General features: G+C 41.7%; 1 protein-coding gene and 1 long non-coding RNA gene across 4 annotated transcripts in view; one reads left to right on the forward strand and one right to left on the reverse strand.

Annotated features, from left to right (window-relative positions):
- LOC129019901 (pregnancy-specific beta-1-glycoprotein 7-like) overlaps positions 1-14204 on the reverse strand; it is a 56817-nt gene that overhangs the window by 31570 nt on the left and 11043 nt on the right. The window lies entirely within an intron of this gene.
- The window catches only part of LOC134738859 (uncharacterized), a 160029-nt gene that overhangs the window by 13844 nt on the left and 131981 nt on the right, over positions 1-14204 (forward strand). The window lies entirely within an intron of this gene.

Here is a 14204-nt window from a genome sequence, read left to right on the forward strand (position 1 = left end):
ATGACTGGTGGGAGGGCTCCCCGTCAGCCTTGCCATGCTCTCTTTGAACTGTAGCTAAATCTTCTTTCTCTTTCTCCTTCACAGGAATCAGATTTGCATAGTGGTCCCAAAGCTTCCCAGACTTTTTTCATGCCTGCCCCATTTTCCCTCACAGGCATTTTTCCTAAGAAATTATCCTGCATGTCTAATCTCATCTTGGATGCAGCTCAGTGGGGATAAACTAAGACACCAGGCTTGATTTTTTGTGCTTAGCTTTTTTCTCTCTCTCCCACATGTAGCCAGTAAACATGTCCTAGTGTTTTATGTGTTACCTCTTTTTTCATGTGTACAGGAGAGAAATATATATTTCCATATACTTATTTATATGTAATATACATAATAAAATATGTAATATAAAATGTATAATAATGTAAAACATATACATATTTTCCATATATGTATATGGAAAAACAGGTAACAAATAAAACACCAGGACATTTACATATAATAAAATTGACATATGTTATATATGTATGTAGTGTCTGGTAGTCTTACCCTCTCTATAAATACACACTTTTTGTCACTGCCCCTTCCTTTCCATGCAGAGCTCCCATGGCCAAATCTCCCTATTTCTCCAAGTGTGTGTCACTCACTGTCCTCTGTGCTGTGTCCCATCTGCTTTATCCACAGCCTCATAGTGTTTTATGTGTTCTCTTTTTCTTTATATATGGAAATAGCATATACATATTTCTATATATTTATATACAATATATAATTATCTAAAAATATAGAATATATAACAATTTAAAATTTGTATGTATTTCCGTATCTATGAAAAAAGATAACATATAAACACTAGGCCATTTATACATAAAATTCACATATGTATGATAAATATCAATTTTATCATATATAAATAAGTATATACATGATAGACTTATCATATATAAGGTGAATTTGGAATGCCCTGACCTGGGCCCTCTGTCAGTCAAGTCCCTGCCATGGAGGCCATTCAGGGCTGCCACAGCTGAGACACCGAGAGGAAGATGCAACTATGAAAAGGTGGAAAGTTCCAAAGTCATAGAACATAGCAATCAGCCTTTCTCACATCCCAAAACCTTCTAAAATATCTGAGTGCAGCATGTCCAAGGTGGAATGAAAAACTTCAACCTTGAAAAGGAAAAAGGAAGCTGGAGGACTCACACTTTCAGATTTCAGCATCTAATGCAAAGCTACAGTAATCAATACAGTGTGGTAGTGGCATGAAGAGGACATAGAAACTAATGGCATAGAATAGAGAACCCACAAAGAAAGCTTGCGTATATGGCCAAATGATTTTTGTTAAGAATGCCAAGACCATTTCATGGGGAAAGGACAGTCTTTTTAACAAGTGATACTGGGAAAGCTGGCTATCCATGGACAAGTATGAGTTGAAACTTTACCTCACACCATATACAAAAAAATGAACCCACAATGGGTCAAAGACCTAAATGGAAGAGTGAAGACTACCAGACCCTTAGAAGAAAACATAAGGGAAAAGCTTCATGACATTGAATTTCAGAATGACTTATTAGTTACAACTACAAAAGCATAGGCAACAAAAAAGGGATAAATTGGACTTCATGAAAATTAAAAACTTTTATATATCAAAGGCCATTATCAAGAATGTAAAAAGGCAAACTATGACATAGGGAAAATATCTGCAAATCATATATCTGATGAGGGATTAATTTCCAGAATACATGAAAAACACTATAAATCAAAAAGAGCAAAAACGCAAAAGCCCAATTAAAAAATGGACAAAGGACTAAAATAGAGATTTTATTAAAGAAGATATACAAATGGCCAATGAGGACATGCAAGGATTCTCAATATTACTAATATTTAGAGATATGCAAAGCAAAACCACAGCGATACACGACCTCACACACATTAGGATGGCTTTGATAAAAACAACATGAACAACAACATCACAAAACAATTGTTTTCAAGTACGTGGAAAAATTGAAGCTCTTTGTGTATTGCTGATGGGAATGGGAAATGTTATAGCCACTGTGGAAAATATGGCACGGTATGGCCGGCTCATGCCTGTAATCCCAGCACTTTGGAAGCCGAGATGGGTGGATCCCTCGTGGTCAGGAGTTTGAGAACAGCCCAGCAAGCATGGTGAAACCCCATCTCTACTAAAAATACAAACATTATCTGGGTATGGTGGCATGCACCTGTAATCCCAGCTACACAGGAGGCTCAGGCATGAGAATCACTTGAACCTGGGAGGTGGAGGTTGCTTTGAGCCAAGATTGCACCATTGCACTCCAGTCTGTATGACAGAGCAAGGCCCTGTCTCAACATCAACAACAGAAAAGAAAATGGTATGTGAGTTTCTTAAAAAAATTAATGCCTTACCACTTGAACCAGCAATTCTACTTCTGGACATACAGCCAAAAGTATTGAAAAATATTTGAACAGATATTTGCACATTGATGTTCACAGCAGCATCACTCACAATAGCCAATGGGTGGAGACAACCGAAAAATCTATTGAAAGATAAGTGGATGAACAAAAAGGTATATCCATACTTTGGAGTGTTCTTCAATCTTAGCAAGGGATAACATTTTGACACATGGTGCACAGTGGATGAACCTTGAAGACATTATGCAAAGTGAAATAAGCCAGACACAAAAGGATAATTATTATATACTTCCATTTATGTAAGACAGTTAGAATAGTCAGTTCCATAGAGACAGAAATTAGAATGGTGATTAACCGGGGTTAAGGGGAGAAGGAATGAGAGTTATCATTTATTGGGTTCAGAGGTTTAGTATAGTAGGATAAAAAAAGCTCTGGAAATGGATAGTGTTGATAGTAAGACAACACTAAATTGCATGCTTAGAAACAGTTAATGGTAAGTCTTAGACATATAGTGTCTGGTACTCTTACCCTCTCTATACATACACACTTTTTGTCACTGTTCCTTCCCTGCCATAGAGAGCTTCTGTGAGTTAATCTCCCTATTTCTCCAAGTGTGCATCACTCACCGTCCTCTGTGCTGTGTTCCAGGAGCTGTGTCCACAGACTCAGAGAGGCAGAGCCTGGACACAGCCCTATTCCCATTTTTTAAAGCCTTACCCATGGGAGGCTTGGCTTCTACTGGCAGCTCGGTTTAGCCAGATTCAGAACCGGCCACCCAGGCACCTTATCCACATGCCCTGGCCCCACCCCGGCTGGAGTCAGGGCAGGGTCGGTCACTGGGCGAGCCCACAGCAATGCAGGGAGCAGAGTCTGAGCTGTTTCTACCTCACCCAAGGGGATTCCTCCTCTCATTTGGGGAAAAGTGTGGGCTTGTTTTGAAGCCTCTGATGTTCATTGCAGCTCATGGAGTACACACACACAGACGCACACACAAAGGAGTCAGAAGGGATATTTTGGTGACAGAAACAGCTTGACCATGAGGACCCTCCTCTTTCTCCCTCTGTGAAGGCCCTTACACTGCATAGGGCTTGGGGCTGATAAAGCCATTTCCTTACATTTCTCAGGCTGGACCCAAGGTCATCCACCAGAAATCCGGAAAACAAATGGAAGAGAATCTGTAGATATGAATTGGGAGGGTTCAGGAGAAAAATTTGGGATTTACTTTTGTGCATGGGACACAGGCTGAGAATAAAAATGTTTTCCTGGCTATTTCTTGGAAAGCCAGAAAGGCTTCACCTGAAAGCATATTTCCAATGCTCCAGCAATCCACTTACCAGGGACTGCGATTTTCTTGGTTGCGAAGTTTTTGCCATTAGTGACTGGGTTATGGACATAACACAGATAGTCCCCACTATTCTCTGTAGTAACTTGGGGGATAAAGAGCTCTTGTCCTGTTTGTTGGTCATCCCCAATAAGCAGCCAAGAATACTCTGCTGATGGGTTAGAGCCAGTGGGGCAGGAGAGGTTGAGGTTTGACCCTGGATAGTAATAGGTGTCTGAAGAATAAGATATGGTTTCATCTGGGCCATCTGGAGCAAAGAGAATAAAGCCACAGGTAATGTTTTCAGAGGGAATGGGAAGCTCCTGGTCTGTGAAAGGGACACAGTGTTCCTTTTTGCCAAGTCACAACCCCGAAGTCCCAGCCAAACTTCCTCTGTGTTCACTGAACTGGAGTAGTCTAAGACATTCACCTGTTTCTCACATCACAAGCTGTGGAACCAGAGTCTCCTAAGACCAGAGAAGCCCCTCCCTTCCTCGGCCTACCCAGGTTTGCCTGGGGCAGGAAGTCATGGCCAGCTTGGGGGTCCAGGGGTAAGTGTCTTCATACTTGGACATGAGAGGGACTGAGAGGCCTGGCTTCGGGTTATGTGGATTTGGGCTGGCAGCCTTGTCCATGAAGGAAAAGAGGATACTCACAGAGAACATCCAGCTGACTGGGTCACTGTGGCTGGTACCCACTACATTCTTCCTTTGACATTCATAGAGTCCTGTGTCACTCCTTGTGACACTAAGTAGAGCAAGGATCCTGTTATCATTGGACATCTGCAGCCTGGGACTGAGTGTGAGTCTATGATAATTTACCCACCACATATAGATTGTGCCATGAGTCTCAGGTTCACAGGTTAAGACCACAGCCTCCTCATCCTCCATGGGGTTGCTGGTGACACAGGGCTTCAGTAGATTCGCTGTGCAGATAACAGAGAAGATTCCCCTGTATGGCACCACTGATTTCTCCACGAGCATTTTCCAATCAGAGTTGACATCTCCCACCTCTCAGCCAATCCAAGTCCTTAAAAGCCCACAGCAGGTCTGTGTGTCAAAAGACAGATGGATGCATGATGATCTGAGGGCTCGGAGACCATGGAGCCACCTGTTCTGGGTGGGAGATGCACAGACTTCTGAAGTGTGAATCGAGCAGCAATATTGGTGAAGTGTGAATTGAGCTGGGTCAAACAATTAGAGTTTGATTGGCTTTGTTTAAATTTAGCAGAGTCCAAGTGAGGCAGCAGTGGCTCATGCATCTCCCCATGCGAAAGACCCCACCTTATGACAATGTTGTTTTTATGAATACACAGGTATGCATGAAATAGGCAGTAAATCACACAGCACCCACTTGGCCAGCTCCAACTGGTCCGAGGAACCACCAGTATTCCCATTATGTGTATGTTACAGCTTTTTAGGCTACAAAATATAAAATACAACTACAGAATATAAAATATGCTATTGTCAATACAAAATACTGAATATGAAGCTGAATATGTTGTTCCATTTTTTCTCACTCTTTTTAAACTTTGCTGTTTCAGTTTTGGAAATCTCTATTGACACACACTTAAGCTAGAGATTCTTTCCCCAGCTGTGTGCAGCCTACCAGTAAGCCCATGGAGACCATTCATTATTTCTCTTAAAGTGTTTTTAAACTCTAACATCTCTTTGGTTCTTTTTTAGAATAGCCATCTCTCTGTAAATCACCCATCCATTCCTGAAAGGTGTCTCCTTTTTTCATCTTAATCCTTAACCAGAGTTGTTTTAAATTTCCAGTCTGATAATTTCAACATCCCTACCACATCTGTGTCTGGTTCCGATCCTTGCTCTGTCTTTCAAACTGCATTTTTTTTTTTTTTTGCCATAGTCTGTCTTGTATTTTTTTGAAAACCACACATGACGTACTGGGTAAAAGGGACTTGAGTGAGCAGGCATTCAGTGACGTGGTGGTGAGTGTGGGGAGGGAAGGGTTCTGTGGTTCTGGATGAGGTCTGTGTCCTGGGCTGTGAATGTCACAAGTGCCTCTCAGGTTTTTCTTTCCATTAGGTGGGATATGATGACTTGAGGAGGCTGGAGTTTGATATTTCCCCTTCCCCTGGCCAGTTAAGCTCCCATCAAACCCCAGCTAATTAGGCTGCAGTAAAATAATTTCTCTTAAATGTAGGCCTTACCAAGAAGAACATAATTCACTGACAACTTTCCAAGTGTTTTTTTTCCTTCTTCCTACAAGAAGGATGTGGATTCTTTTTGGATATTGACTGTGAGAACCTGGTAAAGCTCCAGGAGCCAAGAGTCATAAAACTGTCCCACTACTCCCAAGATTAATCCATCCACTGGTGTGTTTATCTCTGTGCTGTGTCCACACTGAGCCTCCAGAATTTCCTCTATTAGAGTTCAGGTTTTCTGACCCCAGCACTGGTTCCCGCTGGTGTTTCTGTGCCTGTGTTTCTGCTGAGGTACGGTGTGTGCTCTGTATTTGCCTGTGGGTCTCTCCAATACGTGGGCCAGTTAGCACTGAGACCTTTCTTCTCTGAGAAATCTAAACGAGTTGTTGATTTTTCAGTTTGTTCAGCTTTTTACTTGCTGTTAGATATGAGTGAAAATTTTTAAGCTACTTACATGCCTGATGGAAATTCGAAGTCTCTAGGGCATGACTGGAGGATATGAGCCCCACAACAGGTTGAGGATGGAGTCATGAGTGAAATGGGTGAAATGAGCCCATGGGCTTTGGAAACTGCAGATCTGTCCTTCTGCCTCTGACCCCCTGGTGAGTCAATGTAGAAAGTGAAACCACCTTTGCAAAGCCTGTGATGGTGAGAGGAAGCTAGCTTGGCTGACCCCATCTCACCTCGAGCCTCAGGCTGGCTGTCCTCTCTCATTCCTGGGCATAGGCCTGGGTAAGCATGGGAGGAATTTATAGTTTAACTTTGAAGCAAGGATGATAATAGTCCCTCCCTAAAATTAGCTCCTCCTTGTCGGGGACTACCTTGGTAAATCTAAGAAAAGACCATGAATTATGGGAGGGACCCAAATTCTGCGAAAATGCAGGCATAGTTTCTATAATCCCTTACAGCTCAGGAGTCATGTGTCCAGAGGTCACAAGATTTGTGACTTTCCTAGTTGCTCCTATAGATAGCAACACTATTGTAGAATCTGAGATTTATCTTTTGAGATGTTTCTCAGACTTTTGCATTCTGGCAACCAGCTGACCTCTTCTAGACTCATGACCAATGGCTCAGCCAGTCGTGTGGCCCCCACACAGACGCAGTTTCAACAAATACATACCATTTTCCCTACCTGCATCATTTCATCTGCAGCCAGTCAACAGTACTTATTCCTTAGACCTTTGCCCCTTCAAAGTTTTTGAAAAACTCTAACCTCAGAGCCATTGGGGAAGCTGATTTGAGTCATAATAAACTTCTCTCCTCCTGTTTGGCAGCCTTGGGATAAGCAAAACCATTCTTTACTAGACATCACCTTCTCAATAAATTGGCTTTGCCTGTGCAGAGGGCAAGAACGTGTCAGGTGATTATAAGAACGGATGGAGGAGTCACTGATCTCTTTCTGGTGGCCTGTTTCATGAGTCAGCCTCTCAGAGGGAAAGAGCCCTGGACTGGGACACAGTGGAAGCTCGTTCTTCTGGTGACCCGGGGACATTGCCTTATTATGTATCCTGGCAGGGGTGGCTACTCTGGCTGATTTTAGTGCATTTTTCATTTACCAGAAGGCAGGATGGGGCTCAGTGTGAGCAGGAAATAAATGGAGCCATCAGTCTTGTTAGAGAGGGTGTCTGGGGAGGTCCTCAGGGTGGAGGAAGCTGTGCAGGACAGGGCTCATCAGGTAGAATGAAAGGGGGATGCACTTTTTTCACTGAACACCTTTAAGATATCTCATGAACTCTGGCCTCACTGGGCTCTGCCTTTCCTTCTGAGCACTGAGCCCTGAGCCCTGATTCCTGGCAGGGAGGGAGGGAGGAAGGGTGAAGCCGGGATGTGTGCTGTCCAGGTTTCTTCCATCTCTAGAATCTTGAAAGCGAGGGACCCTAATGTGTTACCACAGAGGAGACCGTGGGAAAAAGCTGTTTCTCAGGGGTGCCTGGCTTATGAAGTGAGGGGAATTCAGACCAGGTTGGACTCGTGAACTACAGGGACGTTGTTCCGTGTCAGCAACAAGATCCTCTAGCTCAGTGTTTCTCTCTGTGGCTAATTTTTTGTGTGGTTTCTGAGCCCATGGTAGAGTCCTCCTCCTGATGCCTGATGGTCAGATCTGTGTGGGGAGACCTAATAATGGGGTGGGGTAGTCTTGTGTGTCCCACAGAGTCTCCAGGGAACAGGCTTTGTGACTTTCTCTGCCCCAGCCCCACAACAAGATCTGGATAGTGGGCTTGGTCAGATAAAGTCAGAATCCATTGGGGAGGGTATGTGTCCTGGCAGTGCTGAGGTTCGTGCCTCCAGGTTAGTTCTCAGTCTCTGCAAGTACATTTGTGTTGTCCATGTGCTGTTTCCTGGACTGTTTCATGTCCCTAAATTCTTGATCCTGTCTGCAGATAATGTCAGGAGAGGTCTACATGGAAGCATATGTGGGCTATCTGATTAGGGTGGGTGTGTTTTACATAATGGGTTTTTTTTTCACCAAACACTTTTCAAAAAATTGTGGTTGAGTGTGTATATAGAAACACGTACATACTTATATTCATAGATGTGAATATGTATTTATATAAATTAAATATATAGATACATATGTCTATAAATATATCCATATATGTGTATATATGTATATGTATATATGTATATGTATATATAGGTATATGGATATATATATGTGCGTGTATATATATACATATATACATATATACATATATACATATATATATATGCACTTATATATATGTATATATATATGTAATGTGCCATTTTAACCACTTCACTTCAGGGGAGAGAGAGAGAGAGAAGAGAGTTTCTACTAATACCAAATCTGGGTTAAATAAGAGTGGTCCTATTTCCTGGGGTTGGGCTTTTGCTAGATGTGTCAATTCCTGTTGGAAGTGAGCTAGAGAGGTTACATGCTACACCAGTTTAGAGATTTTCTATACGAAAATACTCTGTGAGCACATTGATAAGCTTTATCCTTTCCTTGGTGAAAAGCTTGGTGAAGGATTTTAAGGAATTACCATTGGCTGAAGGCTGGCAAATGGAGTTTGCCATCCTCTGACTGCAGCCATTCTGAGGACTGGAAAGAATACCCTGAGAAGTGGTCTGTTTTATTTCTGCAGGAAGGTACTGAGGTTTAATTTATCTTATGGAGTCCTCCTAGATTAGAAGGCTTTGAGGTGTGTTGATGCCTTGCCTGTGACTTAGCTGCCAGATCAGCAAACCTCTTTCCTTTGGCTAATTCATCTGTTCCCTTTTTGATGTTCCCTATAATGTATCACTGCTATTTCTCATGGAAGAAAACTGAGGATAATAGCCTGTTAATTTTTTGGTGATATTTTATAGGACATCCATTAGTGGTAAGAAAATGCCTTTGATTTTAAATGTCAGCATGAGCATGAAGAACTAAAAAAGCATACATGGAATCAGTGTAAATGTTAGCTACCTTTCCCTTGCTTAATTTAAGTTCTCTTGTAAGAAATATTTGTTTAGCTGATTAAGCACCTGCACCTGAAGAGAGATGTTACTTAGAGTAACTACTGCTTATCCTGCCTTATGTATTTCTTGCTTTACCAGCTGTTTGTTAGCTAAGAGCTCCCTCTAGAGAAAGTAATTTTGCCACATTAAGTGGGTGTGTAAACCTTTTCTTCCTGGGGTTAATTTGGAGGCTTTTCTGACTAATAGAGCTATTGTGACAGTGGTTTGGAAGCATATGTAAACAACAGGTCCTCCTAATTGCAAATAAGAGGTTGAAAAAAATATTGGATTAGAATTTTTCCTGAGACACCTCTTATGGTTGTGCTATGGGAAGAGGGGAGGCCTGGATAAGAAAGGAGAAAAGAGAGAGACTGGATGTGGTGTTTAGAAGGAGGTCTACTTTCCTTCCTATAATTTCCAGAATCACCTGTGTGTCCTGTGCTTTAATGGCAGTTTGAGCTGCTGGAGCCAGGAGTTTGAGCCCCAGGACACATCAGTCCTGCTGGACCACTGTGAGACTGGTTCTGAACCCAGTGACTTCCATCTCTGGGAGCAGTTGCATCTCCAGTGGTCTCCACTACAGGCTGCACAGGGTCAAAGTGACTTCCTCTTGTTGTTTGGACACTCCTTCCTAAAATGCCCTGGCTTGCCACACCGAGAGCAACTAGTGGATACACCTCTGGGATCCTGGATTTTGCAACTCTGCAAAGCAGCTACTAGAGGCTTTGTTCTTCTCTTGAGCTTTCTCTCTTTCTTCTGGGCCTTCTCCTGGTCCGTATTATAAAAGACTGAAGTGGCTACCTTCAGAATGTTTTCCAAGGTGTTATTTGCTACTATAGCTTGCCTTTTGTAGGTTCCTTCTAATATTGGGAGCTTTCTGTATAACAAATTTATATTTTAGAATGGGCTGTGGCTTGACTGAATCAGGAGACAAAAAGGTGTGTGCAAATAGTGCCCCTCTCAACCTATCCATAAAGGCTGAAGGATTCTCATCTGGCTTTGAGTCTATCATAGACAGTTTAGAGGAATTAAGAGGTCTGCCCTTAGTTTTTCTTTTCCTTTCATCTGCAGAGCTATTGGGGTTTCAATCAGGGTTGTCAAGAGGTACTGCTTCACTTCTTATTTAGAATGGCATTTCTGCTATTTCTTCACTTTCAGTAACTCCTTCCTTCCCTTTTGGTATATTATAGGAGACATGTTGCTCATCTCCAAAATTATCTGCTGCTTACAGAGCTGCCTGTTTTTCAGCTACAGTTAGGTTTTTGTTTATGAGCAGAAGAACATCCTTCTATGTGAGCTGAAACACCAAACTTAAATTCTGGAAAACTTCTATATACCCATCTGGATTGTCTGAAAATCAGCCTAATTCTTACTTTATTTGCCTAAGGTCCTGTAATGATAATCTCCCAAATTATGGAGATTCTTCTCAGATGGTTCCCTTGGAAGTTGCTTTTCTAATTCTAGGGGATTATTGTTTATAGGCCTGCCTGATATGGCTGTTAAAAAAATCTGATTTGCAGTTACAATTCTTGTAAAGGTTCAGTAAAAATGCCCTGTCATTGTGCAAAATAGAATGAGTTGCTTTTCTCTTCAAAGTCCTGAGGTTAAAAGAGTTCTAGTGCCTCAGTGTGCACTCCAGAGGGGTGCAAGCTGAAGATGCTCTGTTAGCCATCGAGAAAAAGAAGTGAGAATAAAAGTGTCCTTAGAGTCCCCCTTCTTTCATTGTGACCCAGAGTGGAGTGGAAGACTGTGGGAGTGTCCCCCCAACTGTTTTCTTTCCTTGGTTCCTGAGTCCTGGCACTGTGTTAAATGTGCCGCCTATGGTTGTAGGTGTGGCCCTCTAAGCCATGGAACTGGATAAATGAAGTGATGGGATTAGCCACACTTTACCCATGCAGCCTTAGCTTATCTGCCTGTGATCTATCTGGCTTCCTTAAAAATGGATCTCTGGAGAAACTGTAACAGTTGCCTTTGAGCAAGCTTTCTTTAACAGAGGGAATGTGCCAGTTGCCAGTTATGGCCCGTGCTAAAACATTTACCTTCAGAAAAGTGTTCCTGGTTAACTCTGTTCTTAAAATGTCCTTACTAATTAAGTATTGTTCTAATTGGAGATAGAATAAGTACCTTAAATGAACGCAGGGACCAAATGGCAGTTTTTCCTGCTGATGGTACAGTATCAGAACTAAAATTTGGCTATGGAAGACATTTTACAGTCCTAACTGTCTTAAGCAGAGCTTTCCCATTCACAGAAAGGGCTTTTCTATCAGTGCAAAAAGAGAGAATTGGAAAAGTGCAGTGTTATGGCAAAGGACCAACAATGTGCCTCATGAGGAGGATTTCTGTTTCCACTAGGTGACACTGTTTGCTGAGAAATACCATGTGCTTACCAAAGGAAGGAGAGAGAGAGAGAGTGAGGGACCTATTGGGTTAGTTATTATAGCATTTACCGACCTTTTCTAACAGAACTGTTTCCGTGAACTGTAAAAAATTCCACATATTGCATACACCAAAAGAATAGGAGACATAGAGACCATGGATAGAAAGGAAGAACAAATTTGCAACAAGATAGCAAATTAGGACACCCATTAGCAACATCTGTATGAGCTGCCGGATGCTGTGTTCAGTCCACAAGCCTTTGAATAACATCAGGGTGTGACCTGGCCAGAAACTCTCAGCTGCTCCAGGACACCCTCCAGCATCATGTGATGGTGAGGTTCTCCATGAAAGGAAACTAGTTTGAAGAGAACCTTGAAATTAAAGGACAGATTTGAGGTTTGCTCCATACTCAGCATTCTGACGTTTCTATGTTCTCTTCTGATCAAAATCCTGGATGAGAACTCCCAAATAAAATGGCTCTGTTTGGGAATGTATTCATGGTTCTTTGTCACACACTGAGAAAGAATTCAGGACATGGAAACACATGAGTAGCGGGTTTAGGAGTCAAAAATTTAACAGACAAAATAGAAGAGAGAGAGAAAAAGCTTTCTCATACTGAGAAAGCAGTCACCCAAGAGAGGGTCTCCAATTTGGGATGGAATGCAATTGATTTTGTACAGAGACTTGAGGAGGCAGTGATTGATTTACATAGGGGTCTGGGGATTGTTTTGACCATGTGTGCCATTTACATAGCCCGAGAAAAGACTGGCCCTCCAACACTAATCTTTTATTATGCAAATGTGGCTTCTACCTGGTGGTCACCATGACACCTGCACATGTGGTGACAAGGAAAAAAGAGCAGAAACCGCCATATTGGGAGTACCTGGCTCTTAGTTGCCTGCATCTATATATGCATATCTCTGCTTGCAGCCTGACCATTCAGTCTGCTTTCTGTTAGAAACGGTTTGGGGGCTGCTTTTTATTAAAGGAAAATTCCACCAAGAATTCTTTTACCCTTTCTAGCTGCCTAAAAATAATTTCTCAATAACTCCTGTATTAGGACCCCTTTAGTAAAACAGAAAAGAAGACACAGACTCTCCTGTAAGGAAGTAACCATAGTTTTTTTCTCATGGAGCCCCAAAAGTTGCAAGTGATCGGATTTCTCTCAGGTCTAAACTCTGCTCTTTTCTCTGTTGTGTTACCTGACCTCTATGCCTTTTACGTTACTTTATACTGTAAAAATATTTGACCTTATATGTGTAATGGTTGCTGGGTCAGTCGTAAGAGCTATGGTTTTGAAGGTGACTAACAGTGGTTATAATAAATTTTCTAGCTTCAGATGGCTACTCATTTCTTTGCATGCTTAGTTGCAAAAGACACAGTTTAAACAATTAGGGAAATGCCTTTGTAGCAAAGTACTCTGTGGAAGTGTTGCACAGTATGGTCCCCATTGCATTTTCCTCTTCTTGGGGACCTGGGATTCAGTGAAATCCTTGATTTTTAATGTCTAAATGTTGTCCCTTCCAACTGATTCCCTTTTTTACATATTTAAATGATTAGAATCTAAAAATTGCAAAGACTTTGTTGGCCCTCTTCTTTAATGGGCTCTATCTTAAGCACAGTGATTCAGTTGAAGAACGGAGACCAAATTAAAAGTTACTTCTCTTAATAAACAACAGGTGCTGGAGAGGATGTGGAGAAATAGGAATACTTTTACAGTGTTGGTGGCACTGTAAACTAGTCTAACCATTGTGGAAGTCAGTGTGGCAATTGCTCAGGGATCTAGAACTAGAAATACCATTTGACCCAGCCATCCCATTACTGGATATATACCCAAAAGATTATAAATCATGCTGCTGTAAAGACACATGCACCCATATGTTTCTTGTGGCACTATTCACAATATCAAAGACTTGGAGCCAACCCAAATGTCCAACAATGATAGACTGGATTAAGAAAATGTGGCACATGTACACCATGGAACACTATACAGCCATAAAAAATGATGAGTTCATGTCCTTTGTAGGGACATGGATGAAGCTGGAAACCATCATTCTCAGCAAACTATTGCAAGGACAAAAAATCAAACACTGCATGTTCTCACTCATAAGTGGGAATTGAACAGTGAGAACACATGGACACAGGAAGGGGAACATCACACACCAGGGCCTGTTGTGGAGTGGGAAGAGTGGGGAGGGATAGCATTAGGAGATATACCTAATGCTAAATGATGAGTTAGTGGGTGCAGCACACCATCATGGCACATGTATACATTTGTAACTAACCTGCACGTTGTGCAGATGTACCCTAAAACTTAAAGTATAATAAAAAATAAATAAATAAACCCCATGGTAAATTTCTATTATTTTTGTGTTGCCTTGGCATCTACTTTTAATCTTCCTTGAACACACCAAATTTTTTCTTGAAAAAGCTTAAGTTCTCTCTCTCTCTTTGCTTCGGGATGTAAATGTGCTATGTATTTTCTTA

The sequence above is a fragment of the Pongo pygmaeus genome, chromosome 20 (genome assembly GCF_028885625.2).
Source record: "Pongo pygmaeus isolate AG05252 chromosome 20, NHGRI_mPonPyg2-v2.0_pri, whole genome shotgun sequence".
NCBI lineage: Eukaryota > Metazoa > Chordata > Mammalia > Primates > Hominidae > Pongo > Pongo pygmaeus.